At 35.1% G+C, this 26967-nt stretch overlaps 1 protein-coding gene across 1 annotated transcript in view; it reads right to left on the reverse strand.

Moving 5' to 3' along the window:
- LOC121382104 (transcription factor ETV6-like) overlaps positions 1-6670 on the reverse strand; it is a 38685-nt gene extending 32015 nt beyond the window's left edge. The window contains exon 1 of the mRNA XM_041511603.1: positions 6495-6670. The gene's annotated coding sequence lies outside the window, so the exon portion shown is untranslated. The remainder of the gene's footprint in view (positions 1-6494) is intronic.
- Positions 6671-26967: the final 20297 nt, after the last annotated feature.

Genomic DNA, 26967 nt, shown 5'->3' on the forward strand with positions numbered 1-26967 from the left:
TAAAGCTGCTGTCTCGAGTATATACATACTTTTAAAAATTATAAAACAATTAAGAATAAATCAGTGACGTCAATTTTATTATTCATGTACACCATTATTCGATGTCATTTGGCCATACTAGAGTACGGAGGATTACAATACAGTGCAGTGCAGTGCAGTGCAGTACAGTATAGTACAGAGCAGGATAATACAGAACTGGAGAGTACAGTATATAACTTAACAGAGAAGTGCTGTAGTATAGTACAGAACATGGTACTTAGTGCAGTATAGAACATAACAGACAAATACAATACAATACAGTACAATGTAGTTCAGTTCAGTACAGTACTGTTCAGTGTAGTTCAGTACAGTACAATAAAGGATTTTTTTTAAAAATGTATTTCATATTTTTAATCAAGGATGCTCGAAAAAACAAAAAAACCGTTTGAGTTATATATTATACATGAGATCGATTAAACTGAATTATTTGTCACAAAAATAGCGAAATATGAACACACTACTTGCAACGTTAAGAATGCATCCTTAGCATAAGGATATTTCAAAAACTTCAAAGTGTTTCATGTTGCGGACACAATCACCAACTCGCCAGATTTGCAACAAAAAGTTTAAACAAGAGTTTCGCATCGGGGACTCACTATGCAACTCTCCAAATCTGCAACAAAAAGTTAAAATGTTCGCATTGCGGACTCGATCTACAACTCTCCAAATCTGCACAAAAAGTTTAAACAATAGTTTCGCATCGGGGACACAACCTCCAACTCGTTAGATTTATAACAAACAGGGTTTAGGGATGGGGACGGTCGTTACATTATTAAGCTGTCAACAGTCTGCCAGGTCCTATCTATTTTGTTTTCTGTGAATCTAGTGTAACAAACTGAACCGTGTACATACCCAGTTCCATAGACGGCCGGCTGGTTAGCTAGATGCATTTCTTTAGAAAGGTTCAAAGGTGGGCAGATTATTTTCCGGTTCGAAACCATTTCCAAGAAGTTAGCTACATGTAGTGTACCACAGATAGCCCTTGAACATGTCGATGCACGCTGTGAGTTTGTATTAAACTGTAGTCGTACTAGCACTGATTTACCGTACTGTACTGAACGACGTACGTTATGTTCAACTGTAATAGCACCAGGACTGATTACTGTATCAGTGATCCAACTACACAGTTTATACACTGGTTTGTACATTCTTCTCACAGATTGTTATCAGATTTTGTTTAAACGCATTATTTGATGAAATCTTTTTTCTTACTGTCGTTAAAAATTAATTTGTGTATTTGTCCGCTGGTCTGTCAATCCATCCATCCGTACTTCCATCTCTCTCTCTCTCTCTCTCTCTCTCTCTCTCTCTCTCTCTCTCTCTCTCTCTCTCTCTCTCTCTCTCTCTCTCTCTCTCTCTCTCTCTCTCTCGCTTACTCTCTGTGTCTCCCGCCCCCAACGTGGGACCAATATAACAATATTGTACCAGTATAGCCGACTGTCTCAACCCATGTAGGCCTTTTGAATGGTCACATTCACAGTGTGAGTTGGGACCTGAAAATAATACCTGTCCATCATACAAACAGGAAGTATCTTTCCGAAATTGCCCAAACCTTTGTTGTATGAGAGAAAGATAGTGTGCTTATTTAGAATAGAAATGTCACTTGATAAGACATTTACATACTAACTACATGTATTTAAACCACCAAATAGAACCGTTATCGTTCATACCTGGGTGGCTTTCTGACCATCTGTCTATTAGTCTGTCCGACTGTCAGAAAATTCATCCACTGATTCTTATAATATATATATATATATATATATATATATATATATATATATATATATATATATATATATATATATATATATACTAGTTATGATCAGCAAAGGAATGTTATATTGTTCAAAATTACTTATTATTTTATTTTCAGTTGACTATATTGATTTTTAAAACCGGTTTGCAGACGTTTTAATTTAAAAATTGGAAACAAATTTTTGTTATTTAAAATAACAGATAAGTGACATATTATAGTACACAGCAGGGCAGTACAATACAGTACAGTATAGAAGATAACAGATAACTATATAGCAGGGTAGTTAGTGCAGCATGGAGCATAACAGAGAAATAAATACAATACAGGACAGTGCAATGCAGTTAGGCAATTAATATGTTTATGTACTTCATATTTTTAGTCCGTGATTCTTGAGAAAACTATTGTTTACGCCGAGTGGAAACACATTAAACGTTTTATATTCTTGAGTTAAACTGGCAAATATTATATACGAGATCGATTAAGTAGGAATTATTTATCACAAAAATAGCGAAATATGAGCACTACTTGCAACGTTGAGAATGCATCCTTAACGTAAGGATATTTTCAAACTAGTGTTTCACGTTACGGATACAATCACCCAGCGGCGTAGCGTGGGCGCAAAATTCTGGACTAGTGGAAGTGACTCGGGGATTGCTAACGGTCGACTGGTTAGGGGGCGCAATACTTGCCTTGCCCCGGGCGCTGGAAACCCACGCTACGCCACTGCAATTACCAACTCGCCAGATTTGCAACAAAAGGTTTAAACAAGAGTTTTGCATCGCAGTCTCAAACTCAAACTCTCCAAATCTGCAAAAAATTTTTAAAAAAAGAGTTTTGTATCGCGGACACAAACTCCAACTCTCCAAATCTGTAACAAAACGTTTTTAAAAAGAGTTTTGCATCGCGGATACAAACTCAACTCTCCAAATCTGTAACAAAACGTTTTAACAAGAGTTTCGGATCGCGGACACACAATTTCCAAACCTACCATATATATTTTGTGTAAAATTTCTATACATGTATTTTCCGTCACTGACAAAAAAAAATAGCCTTTTGTGACGGAGCTACTTTTATACTAGTTACTATCAGCAAAGGAATATGCTGCTCAAAGTTATTTATTATTTTATTTTATTTAAAAATCAACTGTTGTTATTTGAGAACTATTTAGTTTTGGTGTATGACTATTGTAGACGACAAGACATTCAACAAGTTTGGACATACAGTGATACCACCATTCCCAGTCAGGAGCTCGCCGTTGTAACACGTGCTGGTTTCACGTGCTTTTGTGCGCTCGACTTGAGAATCCTTCATTTTGTTTTGTTTTTTGTCAACAAAATGGAATTTTCTACTGGGATGTATGTGGCCATTGTAATTGTCTGAACGCTAGGACGCTTCTTGTTTCGACAGCCTGCACCACCAAGTTGGACTCGTTTTTAGCAAGATTCCTTGCCTCCACGTCATTCCATGCCTCCTCGAATGACGTTTGTCGACACATGTTTCGTATGACGGCTGCTCTGCAAAACGCCACGGTTGTTCGTGTTACATTTCTACATGTCCGAGCCTGCCCTAGCAGCACTGAAAGATTGACCGCTCCACTCTAAGAAGAAATGGGACTTTACTTGGTTTTATATTGATACCATCTCGTATCATCCGGAATCGGGCCCGTCTATACCAACCATGACGACTGGATTATTTCCTAGTCTGATACTCTCTTGTTCAGACGGATCAAGATCTGTATTTCAGCACAGCACTACACCTTCCTTCTAATGACTGTCAATCTAGGGGTTTTCTTGACGGGATGTAACCCATCTCGTCCCTACAAGCTGTGCATCTTAATGGCCTTAACGACATATAGATCGGATTTTAACATTTTAAACCTTTGTTCAAAATTGTATGTCGAAATTGCTTATTTAATATATATATATATATATATATATATATATATATATATATATATATATATATTTATTATATTATATAGTCGATCCTTTTCTTTCTCTTATTTATTTTTGGACTGTCCTTTGGCTTTTTAACTTTTTATTGATTTAAAAAAAAAATTCTATTAACTGTTTCACTAATTACTATTTCCAAAACGTTTCCCATTTCCAACTCTACCCCCAACCCATCCTTTTACATTTTTACTGTTTTCATGTACATATTATTTTCTTTTTAATTAATACATTAAAAAACAACAAATTAGGGTGGGTTTTTTTTTTAAGTAGGACCGAGTTCCCGAAAACATACATGTTTTTCTTTTACACCTGAGTAATAACACTTCATTCCAAATTATATGTTTCAATATGATAACAGTACGAAAGAATCTATGCAAATTTTGCATATGGATGCTTAACACATGTATGCAACTGTGTGCACAATTTAATAATAATTTTTGCTTTATTTTACGAGCTATCGTATTTTGAATCTCGGAACCATTTTTGGCGGCTACTGAGCTATTTGTATGGGCTTTTTTCTATGATTTAGTATTTTTATGCATAATATGAAATACATGTATACAATTATTGAATGTCAGTGATGTGGGGTTGACTGCTGTTAACACGGTTAACGTCCTGGTACTGAAGATTCGAGGCTTGGTTACTGTTATTGTTTATATGATTCCTTATTTTGTTTTATTTGTTTCCACCAGTAAAAATATATATATATATATATATATATATATATATATATATATATATATATATATATATATATATATATGTTTGTGTGCATGTATGTGTGTGTGTGTGTGTATATATATATATATATATATATATATATTATTTTATAATTATATTTCTACCTAAAACTATTAAGGTTCAACTAGATCTTTAATATTATTTTCAACAGAATGGATTTTTAAAAAAACAATTAATTTCTATCATATTTTCTAAAACTGTATTAATACTTAGAAGTAAAGTAAATTTACATATCTATTCGAAGTTCCATTCTTTTCTAATCTTCTATCTAGTTCTTTTTATTGGGTCCTCTATAGATTTTTTGTTGTTACAAATACATAATTAAAATACCTGAAAATTATACATAAAAATTCAACATATTGAGAACTGAACATCCAGTGTAATTCTGATATCGTCAACTAAATAGAAGGAAGTTGGAATTACTGGAAACACCTATGACGATCAGAAACGCAATGAATAATCAGACACTCAAATCCTCCTATACAAGAAAATGTATTTTAGTAAGTAATTGTATTATTTGAAAAATCTCTGTTACTAGAAAACACTTTACCAACGACAGCAACTTGCGGTCAGACCCTTTAATTGTTTACTATATTAAAGGGACATTCCTGAGTTTGCTGCAATGTTTAAGATGTTATCGACTAACTGAGACTTTTTAACGATTGTAATTACATATCAAATATATTTTTCTGCATAAAATATTAGTGGCTATATATTAAACGTGTTTCTGATCGTTCTAATATTTATACTAGGCAAATTTCATTTTATTTCCCAAAATATTTTGTTTTCGTACGTACGAAATTATTTGAAGACAAAATCGAGTTTGGGCTTCTTACAAATATTAAGACGACCAGAAACACATTAAATATACAGGCACTGATATTCTAAACAAGAAAATATATTTAATATCTAAGTTTAATCGTAGAAATATTACATTAGTCGGCAACATCTTACAATGCAGCAAACTCAGGAATGTCCCTTTAACGTGTTAAAAATTTCTACATCCAGGAGAAAAATATACGGTGAAATCGGGTCGCCTTGCTAATGTAAAAAAAAAACAAAAAAAACATACACATTCATTTACAAGCACGCTAGCCTGAGCCTGAAATATATCAATCCATTTTGTATTTATTGACCAACACAAAGACATTTCAGTACATCTGAAATAAAATTCCAATTGTCCGAACTAAATGCTTTTTTCAAAGTCGGTTAAGAATAGTAATCCTTGAATTTGTTTTATTTCACTGTGAGTCATAATAGTCGTACATCAAACGTGTCATTTCTATACATCACCAGGTAAATAACTTCTTGTTTTTCTTCACCTATTATTTTAGGCAATACGAATTTAATTCTTCTAACTTCTCTGTTATCTATGCGGAAATCGAGGCACATTAAAAATTTGTAGGGTACTTTTCTTCAGACACTCCTAAAATGTCCATCCCATACGCCATTGATAGATAGATAGATAGATAGATAGACAGACAGACAGACAGACATACATATAGACAGACAGACAGACAGACAGATAGGCAGGTTGGTAGTTAGATAGATAGAATAGAATAGATGTTATACGACACCCCAGCACGAAAAATACATCGGTCATTGGGTGTCAAACTATGATAAATGCAAAAGCCATACGCCACTGAACGCACTGTTATATATAGCTTTCTCGAGCGGCACACACACAACACTTCTAAAGTTAAAGGGACTTTCCTGATTTTGCTGTCATTATAACATGATGACTAAAATTACATATTAAAGTGGTTTCGAATAGGTTTGTTGTCATCCTAATGTTTTTATCGCCCAAACCGGATTTTACCTTCCAATAATTTCGCATCCCTCACACCCCGGCTAGTTACGGCCCTGAAAGCTTGGTACACAGACCAACTATCAACATAATTGTCCAGCCGCTGCTATTCTGTCTTCTTTAAGTTAACCCCTTTATGTATAATATTTTGTCTGTGTATAATATCCACGATGATTATTTAATTAAGTGAAACACTCACGTGTTCAAGTAGGCCTACTCATCTTTGAGTTAATCTGAGTCGATCAAACCATTTGCGGATATAATTCGACAAAAATAGGAACTGACCTATCTACAGGGTGAATTTCCAGGAAAACACTGTCAGGTCGCGTTACTTCCATGTAACGTTTTGATAAGGTGTGGGTATGATGCTCCGCCCACTGCACACGTGGCTCCGCCCACAATACAAACACGCCCAAAATGCTTTGATAACGGCATGCTATAGGAGATGAAAATACGATGACCGGCCTTGGTGGCGCAGTGGTTAAGCCATCGGACTACGGGCTGGTAGGTACAGGGTTCGCAACCCGGTACCTGCTCCAACTCAGAACGAGTTCTTAAGGACTCAATGGTGTAAGGCCACTACACCCTCTTCTCGCTTACTAACCACTAACCATTTAACAACTAACCAACTGTCCTGAACAGACAGCCCAGATAGCTGAGATGTGTGCCCGGGACAGCGTGCTTGAATCTTAATTGGATATAAGCACGAAAATAAGTTGAAATGGAAATACGAGTTTGAACATCAATGAAATATGTTGTTTTAATGAAAGTATCAAGTATCATTCTAAGTATTATGACCGGATTAAAACCAGGCAGACCATGGCCTAGGTTCCCGCTCTTACTAGGATTAGGCGTACAAAATAAACAAGCAGAATGATAATTGAGTAGACAGATAGTTTAAGCTTAAGACCCAAAACATATCGAATTTGGGTCTGGGTCTGGGTCTGGCTCTGGCGAGTGTGTGGTGTATTTTTACGTCTGGGTCTGTAACTGTAGGTAGGTAACTAGTTTTACCACAGGGATTTCGAACACGCTGTTATCAATATAATCGACTGTGTTCATATCTTTGGATATATTTTATTATATAAACATCAACAACAATTACGATAATTCTACATTGCTTTATATATATATATATATATATATATATATATATATATATATATATATATATATATATATATATATCTTTCATGTTGTTTATTAAGAAAAATAAAAAAATAAGGCTCGAACACTGTGCAGCTGCCAGTCTAGCAGTGTGAAAATACAGCGCATGTCCTATGACATCTGTTGCCAGATATGTAGTTCGACTGGTACCATACTCGTCAGACCAAGACCCAGTGTGTTTTGGGCCTAGATTTAGTGTGGAAGCAGCAGTAGTTTTAAAAATAAAAAAGGCACTTCGTTTGTCTGTTTTAGTGTTATTTTGTTCTTGTGCCTTGTGGGTTGGTGGGTTTTTGTTTTGTTTTTTGGTTTCTTTATGCCGGGGTGGGTGGTGTGTCTTTTTAATCGGGACGAATGTATGATTTAAATATCGAGTCATGCTCCCCTGGAAAATATATTGAGAAAAAAGAAACTCTGTTTTGACCCCCCCCCCCCCGAAACACTCCCCCCACTACACACGCGCCTGTATCCATCTCATTTCTTCCCGATCTGACAGCTTCTCCTCTATTTCAACTTTTGCTGTTATTCGTCTTCACATCCCAGTCCTTGTCTCTTCAAACGCGACCTGTGCTTGTCTCTTGTGGCCATACGTATCACACACCAGCTATTTTCCATCAATTTCTGTTGTAGGTTTAGTCTAACCACTTGGGTATAGTGTAGGAAAATTAGAACTGTTCTCTTTTTTGTTTTGTTTTGTTTTGTTTTGTTTTATTTTGTTTTTGTTTTGTTTTTGTTTGTTTTTTTAACAATATAGTAGATACTGGTAATGACAGGATGGTATTTGAATCACTGTCGTTTTCAAACAGCATGTTTTTTGCTTTTTTTTCTACTAAAAAATAATATTAATAAATACCAGACCAAATAAAACCATTACCCCCTACCCTGGTATATTAAGTTTTGTAGGTAATATCGCACTGGTGGGCGTGTCGTCGTAAAAATGAAGGAGTGAAGCGATGTTACATCCATGAAGTTGAGCTATTTGGAGGAGTGCCTGCTTCGATATAAGTGATCGGCAATTCAAATAAACATATTCGTATTTGTATTTATATGCGTAACGTAACGTACCGTTACATAACAATATAATATAATATAATATAATATAATATAGTATAATATAGTATAGTATAATATAATATCATATCATATCATATCATATCATATCATATCATATCATATAATAAGATATATCATATCATATAATAAGATATGATATATGATATGATATGATATGATATGATATGATATGATATGATATGATATATGATATGATATATGATATGATATGATATATGATATAATATAATATGATATAATATATTAGAGTTGTCACGTTTACTGTGTAACTGACCCAACATTTAACTAATGACTATTAGTAAATCAATATAGATATTTAAAACTCCATTTAAAAATATTTCATACGAACTGGGAATAATTGATGTTTCTAGGTTATCATAAACACACTATTACGATAATTCTTTCTTAAATATATATACCATACCTCAACTTTATAAGAATGGTTTAAATTAAAGTTGAAAAGAGAAGTGTATTAAGTTTCCACTTGCGATCTTCTTTCAAAAAGCTTTGTTTTTCTTTTTGCACTAGCCTGGTTTTATAGCCTACTACTGTTGGACATAAAGCGGCCGACCCCTGCGAGTGCTGTAACCTCACCGTGGTGCAGGGGTGTAACATTCTCTTTGAGAATGGCCAATACAGCACAAATTGAAGTTTAGAGTAAAATTCGGTGTCCGTAAAATTCTGTGATATTTGTATTTGTATTTTTGCACAGTTCTTTACACTGTTCTTGTTTAAACCTTGAATTTTTATATTGATGTTGATCATCACTTTATTTATTTGCATTACCATAGTTTGACACCCAATAGTCGATGTATTTTTCGTGTTGGGGTGTCGTTAAACATTCATTCATTCATTCATTCATTTAAAGCGGTCGAATCTGAAATTCGTGAGACGCGATCGTCAGAAACAATGTTGTACTACATCTGTATGTGCTAATACATACGGTTATTTCCTAGACAACCATCTTGAAAGGCATATTTCCGATATAACGTAGATACTAATCTTCGAAACAGTTAATGACGTGTGCTATGAGCTTTATTCTGCCAGTGCAAGAATGCAGAATTCCAATTCACCCAGGGCAGGACAAAGCCGATATTCTTCGTCATAACTGGTTATGATCTTTATCCTATAATACATCTAGAATTGAGGAAAAGAGAATTTTATTCCTGTTTAACTTGACTATACTGTAGGATTACGCAAAGTAAATTAACTGTTTTATGATATCTCTATTGATTGGTAGTGACTATGTTATGCTATGTAAGACCATTGAACCATATCCATTGTCGTTTTTAGGCCTGTAGGACTTTAAAATGTCTTATAATGCTAATACGGAAATCTGACGATAGAACAACCACCCCCGGAATGTTCCGGTGCCCGGAGGCATCTCCCAAGCAGCCTGATGTGACAAACAAACTGTGTAGTGGATGTTGTGCTCAACCCGTTTTAGCTGGTATTGTCTCCCGGACTACTCCTACTGAAATAGACGGAACACCATGTCGTTCACAAGATTCTACACCTCGTAGTAGGTGATCTCTGCCAGGATGTCACCTCGGGACCCACTGACAGCTGCAGCAGCTGCTATCTGACTACAGCTCTGCCAAACGTCATCGCCACACAGCAGACTTGCATGTAGATGGAAACCAGCCCCCCCCCCCCACACACACACACACACATTACACCACCACCACAACCACCCGCCAGCCTCTTTGGGGGCTCTTTCAATATTTAAGAATTTGACTTTTCAATCGGACTTTAATATTTTGAACCACCTTCTAAATTACTGTTTATGTAAATGAAAACCAGAAGTCCTCCACCTCCGCCAGCCATTTTGAAGGTTGTTTCACCATTTGTGAGTAGTTTATGACTTTTCAATCGGACTTTAATATTTTAAACCACCTTCTAAATTACTTCTTCTTTTCTTTTCTTTTTCTTTTTTGTAAACAGTCCGATGTTCTTTTGTTTAGTAATTTTCGTTGTCTAAATTTAATTTACTTTTAAAACCTTTTTGGACGACGAATAATTTTTAAAAATTCATAAATATTTTATCCAGTCTTGTACAAACTGTTAAATGTTTTTCAGAATTGTCTACAGCTCGATTTTGACAGCTTCCGGATGGTCACTGATCGGACATTAAAACCTTCGGAATGTTCATCAAAATCTTATGTCGACATTTGTATATATTTAAGGATTGTCTGTTATTTCTTTTACGTTCATCGGGGTATGAAAAAAAAGCCGTTCTCACATAAGTTTGCGGATAATTTATTTTGTTCATACCCAGATGAACGTATAAGAAATAACAGACAATACTTATAATTAAAATTGAATCATATTTGCTAATAATAACACTAAAAGTTTATACTTTATTTTGAATTACGTTTGGTCCATAAAGAATAACGCTCAATAAGACAACTTGCCCATATAAAAAGATGTCATCAGATATGACGTTCCCTGACGACGTAATTTTTACATTCATCGAGAATTGAACAAACTGCCGTTGTTACGTTTCGTCGTCTATTCTATTCTAATTTCGTTTTACAAGTTTTGTCATGTTCCTAGCTTGTTATTCATACAAAATAATAAAGAAATTATTATCCACATGGTTCAACATGATCGAGTTAATAATAATCATACGAAGCACACGTGTAATAACAAGTGTGATGGCGTAATTTTGGGAAGCGACGTCATAACATGATGTTGCTTCAACAGGCCTAACTCAGACTGTGCATTTGAAATATGACGTCATTTCGTCATCTCCTTCTATTTGTGGCTGAAACATTTTTAGTTGGGTCTTGCTATTCATAAATAAAACAACAATAATAATATGGATAATAAACAAATTATTACACTCGCGTGTGAGTCTTACTAATTTTATGAAACTCGTGCCAGGATTCATGTATTACCCTCGCTCTCGCTCGAGCAATACAAAACTCCTGACACTCGTTTCGTAAATTCAGTACGACACACAAGCTCGTTTAATAATCTTTATTTATTACACTCGCTCAGGTAATACAATAATCCAGTAATAATCGTTTCGTAAATTCGGTACGACACACAAGCTCGTTTAATAATCTTTATTTATTACACTCGCTCAGGTAATACAATAATACAGTAATAATCGTTTCGTAAATTCAGTACGACACACAAGCTCGTTTAATAATCTTTATTTATTACACTCGCTCAGGTAATACAATAATCCAGTAATAATCGTTTCGTAAAATCAGTACGACACACACACTCGTATAATAATTTCTATTTATTTATTTAATAGTCCAATCTTTTCTTCTTTCTTTTTTCACTTTGGTCGTCCGTCTATAGTCTGTCCCATCATTTTATAAAATTTTGGGTTTTGTTGTTGTTGTTGTTGTTTTGTTAGTGTGTTGTTGTTTTGTTGTTGTTGTTGTTGTTGTTTGTTTGTTTGTTGTTGTTGTTGTTGTTGTTGTTTGGGGTTTTTTTGGGGTGTGTGTGTAAATAATTTCAGTTTGGTTAGACGAAAGAAGAAAAGTAATGAAAAATAAAAATTTTGTGTGAAATTTACAAATTAATCGGCTAAAAAATAAATAACTTGTAGTAAATTTTATAGTATTAAAAAGGTGTTCCCTGTGGGACGGACAGTCACGGACTATAAATTGCTTCAAATTATAAAGACACTTTTTGATTGAGCAGTCTTTGTTATTGTATCTTTTAGTTTAGCCTCTAATTACTGACTAGAATAACCTTTATGGAATTTACCAATTTTATTTCGAATTCAGCCTGTGAACCCCTCACCCCACCATGTTCTGACCTGGACTTAGTCACTGATGAAATCAGATACTAAGACCAGGGTGGACGTGCTTGAACCTTCAGTGGATATACGCACGTAAACAGTTTTAACTGACTAACTATATATAAGCCGTCCCATCATTCTATAAAAATGTTGTGGGTTTTTTTTTGGAAATAACAAAACAATACTATTGTTGTGTGCAATTTACAGATAGGCCTAAATCGGCTCAGAAATAAATAACTTGTAGTAAATTCCTTAGTGTGAAAAAAATATGCGTTCGCTGTGGGACGGCATATAACTTTGCAAGCGTGACAACTATTCTCTCCCTCAGGAATCTCCGCTAAATACGGCCCTCATGAACATAGCGTACATTTTTTAGTTAACTTAGTTATTGTTTTGTTTATAATAATATTAATTTATCAAAGCATAGATATTTAAAATTTCATTCTATACTATTTTTTTACAAGTCAATTTAAACGAAACAGTTTTATCTTCTCCCCATGGCAATAGTTCAGTATATATATATTACAGTTTTATCTTCTCCCCATGGCAATAGTTCAGTATATATATATTACAGTTTTATCTTCTCCCCATGGCAATAGTTCAGTATATATATATTACAGTTTTATCTTCTCCCCATGGCAATAGTTCAGTATATATATATTACAGACTGGCTTATTTTTGCTACTTTATTTTTGCTTTAATGCTGCTGCCATATGAATTTTTACCACTGAATGTTTTCTTGTTACATGTTTTGTTTTTTGTTTGTATTTTTTGTTTGTATTTTTAATTTTTTTTTTACAGCCAGTGTATGATGTAAACATACACTGGCTGTAAAAAATACACGTCCCTTGTTTACAAGCAATGTGACGATTCTAACATTGGAGCACCAGGATTTTATATGGGGTGGGGTTGGGGCACACACATGGACGGGTGTGTGTGTGTGTGTGTGTGTGTGTGTGTGTGTGTGTGTGTGTCATTCGCATTGTCAATAGGACTGTTTATTTCCGTTTTAAACATGTTATGGGGCGACAGACAAACAAAAGATGATGGGGAAAACTAAAGATGCACCGCTTTGGCCATGCAAGTGGTTTCCATTATAATTTTAAAAGTTCCAAATTCCGTCAATTCAATTCAGTTCTATTCTGTTCACTTCATTTCCGTGTGCCATAACGAACACATATATATATATATATATATATATATATATATATATATATATATATATATATATATATATATATATATATATATATATATATATTAGTATACTGGCCTTCGAGCATTCATAATATACATAGATATAAAATAAAACAGCATAACATATGGTGGTATATGCACACACACACACACACACACACACACACACACACACTATATATATATATATATATATATATATATATATATATATATATATATATATATATATATATATATATATGTATAAGCACACAAAAAACTGCAGTTACGTGAACAGGTAATTAATTAAACATATACTTAAATATTGTCGTGTTACGGAGAAGCTTTAGATATATAATATATTATTCCTTAGCTGAAATGCTTTAAAACAATACAGAGCTAAATTTCTTAATACCTGAGCATTATTATTGTTACACAAATCAATGAATTTGAACATACTAGGGTATTTTCTAAAATATGAACAATGCCGTTTACAACACAAAATATTAAACAAAATGGTGAACTAAATAGTTAGGGAGCCACACTTGAAAAGTGGCTCAAAATCAGGTTCAAGGTGAACCCTTCTGCTATACTTTTTATTTTGATATTTCCAAACAGCTTAGATATTTTGAATGAAGGATTTTCAAACAGCTTAGATATTTTGAATGAAGGATTAATTGGTCTGAAAGTCAGTTTCTATTGAGAAAAAAGTTATCGTATAACATATCGGCCATAAAACATGTTTACATAATGAAACGAATAGTGATTATTTTCAAACCAAAAAAAAAAAGAAAAAAAGAGAAAACAAAAGAGGTAATTTAAAATTGAGATGAAACTTAGCATACACATAGCACATATTATAGAGAACATTTTTAAATTAAATGTAATGAAAAAATATTGTGTACTAGCAAAAGCGACCATTTTTCAAGATGGCCGCTCTTAATATGAAAAAACTTGTTTTTAGCTATAAATATGAAAATTATAAAAACATGTTATAGCAGATTTGCATGCAGTTAGGTTATCTCATGCAGAACAAAATGTGATAAGAGGACTTGCACAACAGCACCCCTACAGGTCATGTGACGTCATATCGGAACATCGCCCCTCCTATATTTGACATGCATTATCATTGGCAAATTTCCATGCATTATGCTAAGTATTTACATTAAAACATTTTAATGCTATTTTAACCCTCTTTGTTTAATACAGCTTTTGTCTGATTAAATTAACACTATGATAACCGTGGCAATTAATCAGGGCACTCGCAATGTCGTGGTATTTTCATTTTTCCGCGGCAGTTACATATATTTTGTCGTGGAACCTTCAAAATTTTAATGTCACTTTCTTAATTAATTTGTTTTGTAATACTGATAAATTAAACTCCTTTCTAAGAAATTTTCTGCAAAACTACCATGGAAAATGGCGTGGAGCCTATTTTTGTACGGCATTTGTTTTCAGTCGCTATTTTCTTAATTACAAGGTTATGATAATATTAAAATTGTCTAATGGTCTGTGCATAAGCATAAACATTATAACATTATAAAATGCAAATAGATGATATAAATGCAATTATATAAAAAAAAATGTTTATTAAATATAGTATGATGAAGATATTATGACACATTGTATTTTTAAAATCACTTTTTATTCCAGTTGGGGACACCATTTTTATATTCACAAATACTGAATGTGATTTTAACCTAAATATCTGTTTTCTTCAGGTAAAACATCCAGGCCCAAACCCATACATATTTCATTTTAAGTTAATCAACTAACATATCCAAAGTATTGTTGTTTTAGTATACATGTACATGTATATAAACACCATAGCCATGACCATTGATCAACAAATTTAAAGGATTGAATTTTCAAGCCACTTAATGCATAAGAAGACAATAACTTAGCTACCACATGGTTACTAATCTGAAGGTGTTTATCTACTTTGAGAGAGCAGGAATCCGTGATTTAAACAGAAAACAAGTTAACGTACTTAGTTGTCGCTGGATAGTTACTGTGTGAAGGAATTTGAATGTGATGTGGTTTTGCAGGCTACCAAAATTGATGTATTTAGTATGTCCTACCGCGTATAAATACCAGGCCTAAAAGAACTGTGGTAAATCTGTGCCTATTCACAGTATTGCTGCTTATACACCATTTAGTCTCACTGCCATGGTGTCCTTTGTTAAACAGTACAGTATGATACAACTATCTTTTGTATTAAAAACAGTAGTTGTTGAATTTTTCATTTTCAGACATGCAAAGTTCAGTTCTTAACATGTGTGAAATACATCGGTTCAGTGTTCAGCTACGCATTAAGGATCATGATATCGTGTAGACATTTTCCATTCATTATTACCTGCCACAAAGCGACATCTACCATAACTAGCTTGACCTACAATGGGGTATATATACTCAACAACGAAAGTTTAGCTAATGTTAAAAGACATGGCATAGCATTTATAAATTAACCTATTTTTATTAATTATTATTCACATCTGAAATGTTTACCATTTACAAACAACATAAACTCATCAATCTTTGCCGTAATACAACAGGAGGACCTAGTTTTCTTTTACGTTTATTTAACCATGGCAAATTTAGACGTCATAAAAGATATTTGCTAAACTTTCGTTGTTGAGTATTTACCCACACCTCAGTATCATTACAGTTTTGGTCAAAATGGCTCCTCGAGTGATGCCTCCGATTTCCCAAAACCAAACATATACATGGTTAGTGACTCATACACATCTGAAAGAGTGGGTACAACTAATAACTACAACAAAACATTATTGGTGTGGATACTCAAACTCTAACAGGTATTTTGCTTAGCACAATATTAATAATAATATGCATAATTGTTATTTCAAGTGGTAGTACAAACATATTTATACAATTTCATCATTTTCATATATTTTCTTCGGAAATGTACTATTGGTTCCACTCTTGATATCAATAAAATACTAGAAATCCTCAGAATTAAATGTCTCGATAACCTTTAATTTATTCCATGTCGCTCATAATTGCACCCAGAAATGTTCAATGCAAATTATTTAATTTTTAAATTTTAATTTAATAAATTTAATAAAGTTCAAATTGCTTTAAAAGCCTTCAAATGAACAGAGATACAGCTATAAATCAGGTTTTATTGATCTAGGACTTATAACCTGTACAAAACTGACATAATTGCGAAAACTAGAAATAAATGCAAAAAAATGTAAAATTGACCTAAATGCTAATTAATAGTATTTTAATTAAAAACTATAACTTTAAAATATTTTTTTAAACATGCATTGTGATAAACATACATACGCACAGCTATAAACCAAATTTCACTGATGTAGGAATTTTAATTTTTGGGAAATGGAGCTTAATGTAAATTTAACGTTCAAGCCATGTAAACATTGAAGAGGTCGCCAACGTCGCCGGAAACGTAATACCTCTAAATATTAATTTTCTCGTAGTATATTCACTCTAAAACATTACTTTCTGGTAGTTTGCACCATTTGTGATATAACTTTCCATAAAACCACTTTTTAGGATGCCCATGAAATATGTGCCATATATAAAAATTTCTTAATTTCTGAGATAATAAACTTAAAATAAAAAAATGGTTTAAAAAGTACAGCAGAAGGGTTCGCCTTGACCAAAAAGTTCAACGTTGGCTCCCTGACTAAAATATACAAACTATATTAGCAATACAACATAACATAAGAGTAAATATCAATTATTAAAAAGATGCATTTAACTATTAGATTTGGTGGGGATACAGCTAGAGAGGTTTAGCAACATATGTACAGATGTTAGTAATGGGCCTAACATTCATACTTGAATTATGTAAACTGAATTGGTTTGAAAATCAATAGTTTACAATACAGTTATATTTTTAAATGTATTTTAGGGCCACCGGAACGATTGTGACATTGGGTCGGCCGACTAGCGATGTTGAGGGCTACGAAGTGCCCGAATTTGCTAAGGGATATCCGGGGGCTAACGCCTTCGGTCAAAAATTACATTTGTGGAATCAAATAGACAACAACACCCGCAAATCTAAAATCTCCGTATGGTTATCTCCTAAATGACTATTTAGCACACCATGGCAGGCGTGTCGGATAGGGATATTAATTATGTAGATCTATATACAAATATAATATTAATCTATAATGGCAAAACTGACTTGGACCCGGACCGTTGTGCAATACAAATAAACTTTTGTAAAGTGGTAAAATTCTTTGGACGGCGATCTCAACTGGTCAAGTTATTGGAGCGGCGGCCGCTGCCACTGCCGCCCCAATTCCGGATTGAATTGCGGGCATACAAGTATAAAATAAAATTCATCTTCAATATCCCGTTTATTACAGAATATACAAACACATTGGTTTCTATCTAAACGTTCCCGTTTAAACTTATATACTATATATATTTATTGAGAGTGTAAACGATATTTTGATTTTAAAATGTATTTAACACGGATTGAATTGTAAGCTTACAAGTATAAAATAAAATTCATTTTCAATAGTTCTTTTATTACAGAACATAAAAAAACTGTTTAAATTGACAGATGAATTTTGTTTCATTTGAAACATGTTGAAATGCCCATGCATACGCAAAACCATTTTCACTCACGTAGTAATTTATTGACATACTAAATGCAATTAAATCAAATTTAATTCACCACGAGTCATAACAATGTGCGCTAATTTGACACGTTTAAGTTAAAACTAGGACATAAATTGTTCACAAATTTCAACTTAGATCAAACAAAGTATTTGAAATATTTTTTAAATTTAACCTTATTTCAACATACTTTATTTATTTATTTTTATTTATTTATTTTATTTATTCTTAGAAACAAGTAACTACTGAAAGTAACTCTCTCTTTTTTCTTTTCCTTTTTCTTTTTAAATATCAAAAATGGTCCAAACATAAAACATTATAAAGTGTTGCACCCTAACCTCCTTTCACCCACAATCTTTAGCTAATCATTTCTGGAATAAAACTGACTCAACAAATTAAAAGGTTTAATATATTTCGTAACAAAAATGTCTTAAACAAAAAAGTGTGACAGGTGTACTCACCTGTCGTAAGATTTGGACGTCCTACGTTTTTCAAAGTCGGTTGACAAGTCATAAAAGGTAATGTGAATGTCGTTGTCTTTTTTTCAGGAAGGAACGAAATAATTGCCTAGGGGTGCAGCTCTTCTCACACCAGGAAACGCGGAGCATGCGGTCAACTGCGCACTCGGTAAACCGGTAGCGAGTTACTATAACGTTTTCGTTTCCTCAACACTACGTCTATCACCTGAGACCGCCAAGTAAACATGGACCACAACGTATGGAAAAGCGTTCACAAGTAGTGGATTGTCTCTTGGGTGACCAGTGTTAGGTCACCGATGACGTGGGTGTCGTCTTGGTATTCATTCACAAACGACTACTATGTATGGTCACTTCCGGGAGCGGGGTGTAGTACTTGGCCCAGTGGTAAAGCGTTGGCTTGATGCGCGATCGGTCTGCGATCGATCCCCGTCGGTGGACCCGTCGGGTTATTTCTCGTACCAGCCTGTGCATCACGACTGGTTAGCTCGAGTGTCGTCTAGCATTATTCTGTTATATGTGAGAGGACACACGAGCTACACGACTGGGATATCAACGACCGTGGTATGTACTCGCTTGGTGTACGATCGGTCTAGGATCTATCCCCGTCGGTGGGCCCATTGAGTTATTTATAGTTCCAGCCAGTGCACCACGATTGGTACATCAAAGGCCCTGGTATATGTTATCCTGTCTGTGGGATCGTGCATATAAAGGATCCCTTGCTACTTATGGAAACAAATGTAGCGGGTATCCTCTCGAAGTCCCCTGCGTGTGCTGTAACCTCACCGTGGTGCAGGGGTGTAACATTCTCTTTGAGAATGGCCAATACAGCACAAAATTGAAGTTTTGAGTAAAGTTCAGTATCCGTAAAATTCTGTGATATTTGTGTTTTTGCAGAGTTCTTTACACTGTTTTTGTTTGTCTTGAATTTTTATATTGATGTTGATCATCACTTTATTTATTTGCATTACCATAGTTTGACACCCAATAGTCGATGTATTTTTCGTGCTGGGGTGTCGTTAAACATTCATTCGTTCATTCCTCTCGAAGACTGTATGTCAAAATTACGAAATGTTTGACATTCAACAGATAATGTTTAATAAATCAATGTGTGCATTTTAATGTTTGAGTCTAAATATGATATAACTAGTCGATATCCCGAGGAATGAAATCATACTTCCATCATACTTCCCAGCTTCCAGGAGGGGCGGGACGTAGATCAGTGGTACAGCGCTCGCTTGATGTGCGGTCGGTCTGGGATCGATCACCGTCGGTGGGCCCATTGGGCTATTTCTCGTTCCAGCCAGTGCATCACGACTGGTATAACAAAGACCGTGGTATGTGCTATCCTGTCTGTGGGATGGTGCATATAAAAGATCCCTTACTGCTAATCGAAAAAGAGTAGCCAATGAAGTGGCGACAGCGGGTTTCCTCTCTCAATATATGTGTGGTCCTTAACCATATGTACGACGCCATATAACCGTAAATAAGATGTGTTGAGTGCGGTCGTTAAATAAAACATTCCTTCTGAATCTATATACGGGCGGAATCTAACTCAGTCGGTAGAGCACTCGCCTGAGATGATTGCGTCTTAGGATCGAATCATCTCAGTGGATCAATTTTTTTTATTCCTTCCCCCGTCGTCCCAGCCATAGTTCCCACGACTTGTCTATCAAAAGCCGTGGCATGCGTTGTATTGTATGTGAGAAAATGCACATAAAATATCCCTTGCTACTAATATAAAAGTGTAGCGGGTTTTGTCTACGACTTCATGTCAAAATTGAGCAAATGTTAGACATTAATCAATGTGTTCTATTGGTGTTACCAGCCTCGGTGGGGTCGTGGTTAGGCCATCGGACTACAGGCTGGTAGGTACTGGGTTCGGATCCTAGTCGAGACATGGGATTTTTAACCCTGAGTGAGTGCTCCGCAAGGCTCAATGGGTAGGTGTAAACCACTTGCACCGACCAGTGATCCATAACTGGTTCAACAAAGGCCACGGTTTGTGCTATCCTGCCTGTGGGAAGCGCAAATAAAAGATCCCTTGCTGCCTGTCGTAAAAGAGTAGCCTATGTGGCGACAGCGGGTTTCCTCTAAAAAAAAACCAGTATCAGAATGACCATATGTTTGACGTCCAATAGCCGATGATAAGATAAAAAATCAATGTGCTCTAGTGGCGTCGTTAAATAAAACTACTTTTTTTTACTATTGTTGTTGTTAAATATAACAAACTTTACTTTCACATGACACTGTATCTATAAAAATGCAGTCGTCGTTGCTGTGGCACCAGGTACAAAATATGTCTTTTTATAGTCGGGTGTTTGATTGTGGATTGGATAACAGTTTGTCCGTGTGTGGTTTTTCAGATTCACTGACGGCTGGAACTCAGGGGCTTATTTGGTCATATAAAATAATTAAATCCTATGTCTCTTTATCTCTGAAATGATTCAGTTGACATACATGAAAAGAATGGGTGGCAGACGAAAAAAAAAAAAAAAAAAAAGGTCCAGCCTAATTTTGTACCTGTCTCATTGAAGGCAGAAGTGGTGCCGCAGCCTGAAAATATATAGGACACCGATATAGTTGTGGTTTCCCGACGTCAGCACTGACAATATTCAACTTAAAAGTCTTCTTCGTACGGGTAAAGAGTCACCTTCTCTATGGTTGTCTATGGATATAATAACCAAGATATCGGTGAGGTACATAACGCGCCCGTCAAAAGTAGGTCGAGGTGACCAAGTTATGGGACGCAACGCATATGTATGGTTTGATGATCATATATATATATATATATATATATAGATAAGGTTAATATGGCCCGGACAAGGCTTTCCTTTAATGCACAGTCATGCATGAAAAGTAGACCGCGGCAATCTAGTTATGGTACGCGATACGCTGCCATCCCAAGTTGGACATGCATGCAAGGTTTGATGATCATGTATTAAATATTAAAAGATAAGAAAGGTAAGCTCCCGACGATACACTCACATTTGTTGATCACTTTGCTACGAGTGTTCCTGACACCGAACAAATATTATACGCAGGGGCGTAGTGTGATCTGGACCTGGGGGTTCGAATATGAACCGAGTGGACCCCTTTTCTATTTTGTTTTTGTACCACCAGAAACTCCATATGTATAAACCTGCATGTTTTAGTTCTGAAAGCGAACAATTTGCTTCAGCGGGAGGGGACGAGGGTATAATAAATGTATATTATAATAAATATCCCATTTCATGGTGTTTATGTTTGATGTGTAAAACCCATATTTTCACGAATTGCGAAGCAATGAGTAAAAATATGGTTTTCACACATCACGAGTTGACATAAAAATCGTATTCGAAAAAACACTATGAAATGGTCTATTATTATATACATCTTTCCTATTTTTTGACAATATCTTTCGCTGTTTGCTAATATCTTTCGCTTATCCCATCGAAAACATGTAACGCCTTGATATATTTCTTCCTATAGAACTTTTCCAGAAAATTTACTTCACCATAGACATTTTAAAATAAATTTGAATAAAAATTGTCTTTATTTCATTATTAAATTAACATTTATTTAATAATACTGCTGTGCAAGCATGCCTGACAAAGCGATAATTCAAAAACAAAACGAATCGAACGCCGTTAAATTTTTATACTTACACTCAAAGACACTACATTGTGTCATCATTATTTAACTTCGTATTCAATTCTTTTAGATATTTTATCGTAATTGCACTTCATATCCTTTACTTTATAGGAACAGTTGTTTAAATTACCTTTTTTATTTTTCAAATACGTTCAGATGCATTGTTAATCGTCAAACTTAAATACAAAGAAACGAGACAAATGGAGATAATTTAATCATGCATTTTTACAAAAAAATAAATACGATTTCTATATTTTCACTGTAGCTAAAATACAGTGAAAATAAGACTTTTCACCGGATATCACTTTTATGGTTTCCGTAGATCTACATATTTCATTGCTATGTATATAATAAAGAAAGTTATTAAACACAATTTGCAAAAACACTGTCCTAACATAATGTGGTTTTCCGGAGGATTTCGCAGATGTGTTTCATACATTTGTGCAAGGAGGGTAGGGCTTGAAAAAAACCGGAACTACCAGAATTCCGCCAGATCGCTGGCATGTTTGTGATAAGTTCAATACCCGATGATACCCTCTCACTTGTTGATCAGTTTGCTACGAGTGTCCCTGACACCGAACAAATATTATACTGAAATGTAGTTTCTCTTTATTTTATTTTTTTCAACATATTGGCCGTTGAGAAAAAATCTTCTTATATCAACTGTTAATTATCTGAGTGGGAGAGATTTCGTTTAATTTACCATAGTTGCTCGTCTGGATGGACCCATTAAGGACTGTCCTCTTCAATTTAGTGGTATGTGCTGTCATACTGTTGTAAGATATTTACCAAATGTAACTGCATGAATTACACTTATTTTAGCATTACACACAATATATATATATATATATATATATATATATATATATATATATATATATATATATATATATATATATATATATATATATTTATTTATTATATATACATAGCAATGAAATTATATATAGATCTACGGCAACCATAAAAGTGATCCAGTGAAAAATCAGATTTTCACTGTACTTTAGCTGTAGTGAAAATATAGAAATCGTATTTACCTTTTTGTAAATGTTCATGAATTATGTCCATTTGTCTCGTTTCTTCGTATTTAAGTTTGATGATTACCACTGTATCTGATCGTATTTGAAAAAAAACAAAACAAGTAATTTAAACAACTACACCCATAAAAAAGGATATTAAGTGCAACTACGATAAAATATCTAAAACGAATTGAATACGAAGCTACATAATTATGACACAATGTACCGTCGTAAGAATTTAAAGGCGCTCAATCACGGATGGTTGACCTAATTATTGACCCAACAAAGTATCATATGACAATATAAATCGCCAGGATACGTTTTTACATTGCCAGACTCACCAGACGCTTAACTTCACCGTTTTTAAAATTTTTTTTTTTTTTTTTTTTTTTTTTTTTTTTTTTTTTTTTTTTTTCTGGTAGCATCGTTGGCCCTTGGGCCTAATTTTTGATGGGGGCACCGAGACTGGAGGGCACGACGGTTGGGTTGGCCGGGGTGGGGGGGCTGGGGGTGGGTGGGGGGGATACTCCACCGGAAGATGGTTAGGGCGGTAGGCGTAGGCTGTTGCCCCCCCCCCCCCCCCCGGAGCCTTCCCCGGTTTGGGCCACACCGAAGTCCCCAATACGGTTGGGTGCCCCTAACGATGGGGGCACCGAGACTGGAGGGTTGGCCGGGGGGGGGGGTGCTGGGTGGGTGGGGGATACTCCACCGGAAGATGGTTAGGGCGGTAGGCGTAGGCGGTTTTGGCCGTGAGGGTTGTTAGGTTTGTCCGGGGGACTGCCCCTCCCCCCCCCCCCCCGGAGCCTTCCCCGGTTTCGGCCACACCGAAGTCCCCAATACGATGGGTGCCCCTAAGTAAAACATATCCCCCTATTAATAAAACCTCCTGTGGCTGAAGCCTAACCTCCTAGTCACCTGCCACCCCTATTTTGAGGGCTAATTAATATATATATTTTTTTTAATTAAATATATTTATATTTAGGACTGCCCGATCTAAATTTGCGTTACAAATTGTTAGTTGTTTGCTGTATATTAAATATTGTTTGGGAAAATAACGCACAAAATTATTTATTGTAAAGTCCTTTTTCCCTGTTTGTTTAAATATCAAAATTGCCCCAGTAATTGTTCTGTCCCAGGTTGGACTACTGGCATCCGGTGGCCGAACCTGGGATAGACATGCTCGAAACCTTCGTGGTATAGGAGCATGTAAATACTTTATTGATTGATTGATATAACAATATATACATTTGATTTGTACCTAAAAGTACTCTACTGAACCATCTACTTGCCCAGCATATTCCACTTATTATTGATATTTTATGATTAAAAAAATTGAATTATGTCGACGGTCCATAATTCAGAGGTCAGGTCAGGTCATAGGGTTTTACGTGCACATTCAGAACAAGCTGTTGTAGCGCACGCCTGTCGTGGGCACAAGAGCCAGCCTTGGTCGGCTCCTCCGTCCATGACAGGAAAGGTGGGGGGAGGGGAGAGGAGGGACCGCCTGCACTGGCAGGTGCAAGGGAGCACCAGCAGCCCGATCAAATCGGTAGCAGGCGGGTGGGGGTGGTGGTTGTGCTATGGAATTTGAATGGAGCAGTTAAATGTCAAAGAGAAAAGGGTGCGCAATTTTGATTGAGGGAATTTGGCGCAATTTTGAACTGTCGGTCGAAAGGTAAATGATGATTCAGAGAAAAATAACGTCTATTTGGAGAGCAGAGGTGTGATGTATTATTTTTAGTCACGTGACAGGTATAACCGCAGTGTCAAAGCGATTTACCAAGCTCGTGTAACGAGAACGCTTGACCGTCCTCTGCGACGTAGGGTAAATATATATATAAACATGTATAATAGCTTACTTTCATTTTCATTATATATATATATAAAATGAAAATGAAAATAAGCTATTAAAAATTAATAAAAACATGTACTGAATGATAATAACCTTATACATTAATTTATTTTAGTAAAGGAAGCATGCTAAACGTCGACAATCCCGACTAGTTAGGCCTTTGCATCTATAGGTAAATTTATCGTTAGTCGTAGCCTACGCAAAACACTCTAAATATCTGGATCACAAACACCTTCTTTTTCCACCTTGTCAAATTCATTTTATGCAAAATATGCCATAAGAGCTGACTTGGGATAGGAATTGTTACATTTTAATAGAATACTCTGAACTAGACGGTGTTTACATACGATGTGACTCCGCTAACAGCAAAAATGTATATAGGCGGTAAATAAGTATTTGATTGATCCATATTACCGAACCATCTGGAACAGGAGGAATACATACTAAGTACTGTACGAACAGTGCGTTTTCCGAACTGGGAAGACGGGGGGAGGGGGGGGGGAGGGAGGGGGGGGAGGTATATGAATCTATCGGACCCTTTTGTCTACATTTTCCATAGACATATGAATAGCGTAATATTGCCCGTACAGTACTAACAAAAAATGAATAATAATAAATAAATAAATAAATAAATAAAAATAAAAATTACAAATTATCAGCTGCTGAGGTAGATTATCTGAAAGAGAAACTAACTTCGGACAGAACACAAACTAACAACAGGGCTTGAACTTGATAATTTTTCACTGATTGACATTTTGAGGCTCCTTACGTAAAAAAAAATTTAAGTTAATTTTACCGCAAATAAATATGACTAAAAGGTTATTTTGCTGTATTTAGTCATATTTTTAAATGCGCAAAATTGCAAGGGGCAATAAAATAATAATAATAATAATATATTATTATTATTATTATTATTATTATTATTATTATCATTATTATTAGCCTACTACTACCTTTTTGGGGCGTACTGGGCGGTGTTTTATCTGGGGTGGGGGGGGGGGGGGGGGGGTTGGCTATAAAAAAATGTAAGATTAACGTGCGTGCACACACGCACAAACGGCAGGCTGAACTTGTCCCTGTACGTAGAACTGGATTCAACTGGGTTAAGTAATAATTATGCCAACATTTGAACGGCAAAACATGTGACAGCAGGCCCCTATACTCTTTTGTTTTGTTTGTTTGTTTGGGTTTTTTTTACGCTGTACATTAAACCGAATGACCACTTTGCGAATCAGTCGTAGGGGCCTATGTCACATTTGTGACGCTGGGAAAGATGTTATCCGTTTTCGAACCAAGCACTATAGCGTTGTAACCGTCTAGACTCTCTCCCCTACTAAATTCCATGCACACGCGCCTGATAATAATAATAATAATAATAATAATAATAACAATAATAATAATAATAAATGGCGAGTTCATGTTCCGACTGTTTATTATTTTATTTCAGCGTATTCGCAGTTATTTTCGTCATGAAATATTATATTTTTTTGTATTCTTTTATAATATAGCCGGCCCTTATTTGCCAAGTCTCTATACACGGCAGTCGTTTATGTAAAATTCTAAAATATATTATACGGTTGTCGTATATACAACCTCATCACTACGTGTCTATTTTGCCGTATTTTTTATGACTTTTCACAGGAAGAGTTCCAAATTTTAAAAATGAAGCGTGTCATGGAATTCCCTCGATCGTAGTTCAATTAAAATGGTTTTTCACTGTGTTTTGTTTTTCTGTCGAATTCAAAATATTGCGCCACATATTAAAGGGACATTCCCGAGTTTGCAGCATTGTAAGATGTTTCCGACTAATAAAATATTTCTACGATTAAACTTACATATTAAATATATTTTCTTCTTTAGAATATCAGTGTCTGTATATTCAGTGTGTTTGTGGTTGT

This window comes from Gigantopelta aegis, chromosome 9 (assembly GCF_016097555.1).
Source record: "Gigantopelta aegis isolate Gae_Host chromosome 9, Gae_host_genome, whole genome shotgun sequence".
Classification (NCBI taxonomy): domain Eukaryota; kingdom Metazoa; phylum Mollusca; class Gastropoda; order Neomphalida; family Peltospiridae; genus Gigantopelta; species Gigantopelta aegis.